The sequence below is a fragment of the Coptis chinensis genome, chromosome 5, assembly GCF_015680905.1.
Source record: "Coptis chinensis isolate HL-2020 chromosome 5, ASM1568090v1, whole genome shotgun sequence".
Lineage (NCBI taxonomy): Eukaryota > Viridiplantae > Streptophyta > Magnoliopsida > Ranunculales > Ranunculaceae > Coptis > Coptis chinensis.
Genome location: NC_141460.1, coordinates 81,614,217 through 81,618,232, shown reverse-complemented (window position 1 = coordinate 81,618,232; position 4,016 = coordinate 81,614,217). Strand labels below are relative to the sequence as shown.

Genomic DNA, 4,016 nt, shown 5'->3' with positions numbered 1-4,016 from the left:
TTAGGCTAGGGAGCTTTTTTTTTTTTACCTTGATTCCCTTTTTTTGAAAAAAAAATTAAAAAACAACACATGTTAGGTGTCATGAAAAAAAACTGGTGAAAAAAAGCGTCACCATCCACACCAAGAAAGTGTCTTTTTTTTAAAAAAAAGAACGACTCATCTGTCATGTCTTTTTTCAACATATCTGGTGTAGTGATATGTTGAAAAAATAAATAAATAAAGGCCTCACTCTGCGGACCTTGCATTGGGCCCATTCAAACTCAAGGCTTGCCCTGAAACAAGGTAATTAAAATTGTAGAGTACTAAGACTATAATCTTGTTAGCAATTCGGGATACGACAAAAATTTGGTACAGAAATAATTTGAGAATTATTCGGTGATTCAAAAAAATGGTATGGTCAAAATTTTGCAATGCGACAATTGTGTGGTGTTTAATTAATACACGTTTTAAACGTTTTGTTGCAAAAATTCGGAAGCCAAAAATTCGTGATATTATGTTAGTAAATATTAATAATAGTTGTCATTCTTTACAATATCAACTTAACAAAACAGCTAGCTTTCCTGACTCGCGGTTGGGATTGAATCTAAGGGTGGATAAATCGAGGGTTACTGACATGTGGATTGGGAATTAATTAGAGTTTTAATTGTCAAAACCCTTCGTGTTCAAACCCTTGATTATGGAAACCGAACAAAGAGAAATCTTTTGGTCTTCACAATCAACCAATTGGAAAAAAAAATAAACCCCCGTTCCCTTCAAAACCCTTTAAGATTAGAGTTAGGGTTATAAGCAGTCATTTGTCTTCTTCTTCTTCTTCACCAATGGCTTCTGAAGAAGAAGCTGCCGCAGCTGCTTCACTTCCTGCTGAGAATACTCCCACAGTGTAAGCTTTCATCTTTTTCTTTTTCATATACTGCGATGTTCAATGTTATTGCTAACGTTAGATGTATCTAATAATTGTAGCTAGAATAACAATTTACCATAACTCTAGCATATGCGATAAAGTAAAATGATTCTCATATATGCAGATTTGACAAAATTATGAGGAAAGAGATTCCTGCTAATGTGGTTTTTGAGGATGATAAGGTATCATTTCCATTTTCTTCTCAACATACTTTCTTACTAAAGGTTTCTGCATGTGTATGGTAATTGTGCATAGCTGTTTCATAAGAGCATTGTGGTTTCGGTGGGTGAGATTGGCAAGCAAAGATAGGAATAGGTCAATGAGTGCAAGTTTTACATTCATTGCAATCTACCATAGTAATAGGCAATGGCAATAAACAATTGTTGTGCTGTGAAATTACAAATACTTTTTATGAGAGCACCATTTTGCATAAACTATAGCAAACACCAAGTAGTGAAATAATACCAGTCAAATTAAAGTGAATTGAAATAATACCAAGTAGTGAATTGAAAGAGAGCCTGAGGATCCAGTTATATTGGATTGAATTAAAGTGTGAGGATCCTTGCTGCATCAGTGATCAGAGTTGTCTGGTGTGTGGGTGACTGTTTTTGTGTGTGTGTGTTTGGGGGTGGGGGTGGATGAGCAAAGGGTGGTGCAAGTAAAGACCCTTAATGCGCATTGGATGTTTGATATTGTTTCATGATGTATGGTGTTTATGTGCTACATGCCTACATTAGTGCCTTTAATTTATGCTCAGTCAAACATTGTGGTTTCCATTCTCATTGCAATGAAACGAAGTGCAGTTTTCACTGCGATTAGATACGATCGTGCAAAATTCGTACTATTCAACTGATTTTAGTTAGTTATTAAACCCTATGCACCAAATTTGGCAAGATAAGAGTAGTCATTAATTTTATTTTTTGGGTTCCAATATGTTTCAAGTATCTAGATTGGAAAATATATTGTGATGCCTCTGTTTTTTTGAATATCTTATTGACTTTAAATTTTTTGTATATAAGGTTCACCGAAGCAAAAGAAGATGAGTTATTTTAATCATAATGGACAACCTATTGGAGAAGGTTCTACTTCATTTGTAAATGACCTAGGTTCAATGATGCGAAAATATTGCCCAATTTCTTTTGTCTGGTGGTTGGATGTGCCTGATCAGACAAAGGAGATGCTTTGGAAGACCATCACTGTTAGTTTGTTACTCATTTAAGTTTTCTTAGGTTCATGCTTACTTAAGTTATTATATACATGAAACTATCAATGAAACCAATCATACTTTTAATGAAACCGATATATAGATTTTAAAACGAAAGTATTATTTAACACTTCACAGCTCTACATAATAACTGTGAATAAAGTGTGAATAAACCGATATATGTTGTCTTTGACATTCTTCCGGTAGATGAAGGATCGACTTCTCCCATGCTTCAAATATTTTTCGCGGCTCTCATTTGCAACGAACATGCCATTGTAGATGTAAGATAATTGTGAATAAAATTTTGTCCTCATAAGATCACCGGACATTACAAGTTAACAAGAATTGAGGGGAAAATTATGATGAGTTTATCTGAATACTGCTGTTCTTTTTAAATTGTTGATTTCGTAATGAAATTCCTCATAACATATTCTTACATGTTTCTTTTTCAGTATTAGAGTTTGAAAAATGTAATTATCCATGATAGATGATTTCTGTATGACGCACCCTTTACTCTATTATATATTCCTCCTATGCTTAATGACCCGGTTTAAGTTGTATATATATCCTTTGATAATTTTGGTGGAAATGAAATTTATGCGTTCTATTATATGTGTAAAATGCCCGCCCTCTCTTTTTATGGGATTACTGGCATTCTTATTGTCATTTGCTTTCTTGATCGATTTTCTTTTAACAGGCCTTTGCATTCAATAATATAAATCCCCAAGCTCCCACTCATATCCTAATTATTCCGAAAGTTAAGGATGAGTTAGAATCTCTGTGACCAGTTTGTTGCACAAGAAATTCATATTCTCCATTGAACTATCAAACAAATAATATATCAACTTAACAAAACAGCTCGCTTTCCTGACTCGCGGCTGGGATTCCATTTGAGAGGGTATAAATCGAGGGCCACGGTTCTCCCACGTGGATTAGGAATTAATTAGAGTTTTAATTCTGAAAACCCTTCGTTGCAAAACCCTTGGTTCTCACTTTCGCTGAAACCGAACAAGAGAAAATCTTTCAGTCACAATCTCCATATAATTAAAAGTTTGACCGAATAGTCATTCTCTTTTCTCCAATTCACCAAACTTCTACAGATCTCTCTCCCGGCTATTACCAATGTCGATGTCTTCTTCACCAAAGCCAATTGATGCATTTACAAGGTAAAGTTTCTATCATCTTTTCTTCTTTTGCTTCGGTTTTGATTCAATTGAACTATTGTGTTTTAAAAAGGATTAAATATGGACGTCACTGAAATTGATCTCCATGTACCGGCACCATTTTGATCTAGGTTGGTCAGATAGTGGCGTCACGTGGTTCGTTGCAGAACAACCCGGTTTAGCTCCAAGGGGAGCTACTCATTGTAGATGTACACTGATTTCAGCAGATGTTTAGCATGGTTCTGATTCGCTTTCAGTTTAGATAGGAACTGAGGTTGCCAGATTCTGATGAGGTCTTAGTTGCACGCAGCAGAAGCATTCGGAGACAAAGATCGGAAAGGTCGTTACAGAGATGTTACCGGGGCATATAGGAGGCCACCGTACTTTCCTCAATCCATTCCAGCTGGTGCAGCAGAGACTTCCTGCAATATGTCTAAGTGGCGTTTGACCTGAGGTAGGCATTGAGGTTTGAACAATTTGGTTGTAGATTAGAGGTGATGGCATTGAAGCTTTACACGCTTATTTGTAATGTTAAAAGCCGTAACTGGAGATACTCATACTAATTAGAGTTGCATTATCGGCTGAAAAGTGGAATGCTGTTATGGTGCTCAAGTTTCTAGCGATAGGCGATGGCCCCGATTCCAATGATAAGATAGTCATTACCTAACACCGACCAAATAGTTAAAGTAAACAAACATTTAACACTAACCAAATTTTATTTTGACTCATCTTTAATTTTTCTTTCTTT

The 4,016-nt window shown here is 35.6% G+C and overlaps 1 long non-coding RNA gene across 1 annotated transcript; it reads left to right on the top strand.

Annotated features, from left to right (window-relative positions):
• Window positions 1-614: 614 nt before the first annotated feature.
• On the top strand, window positions 615-2,721 carry LOC147499275 (uncharacterized). The gene is made up of 3 exons (XR_015194451.1): window positions 615-880; window positions 1,026-1,083; window positions 1,921-2,721. It is a non-coding gene; the product is annotated as an uncharacterized LOC147499275 (long non-coding RNA).
• The last annotated feature ends 1,295 nt before the right edge of the window (window positions 2,722-4,016 follow it).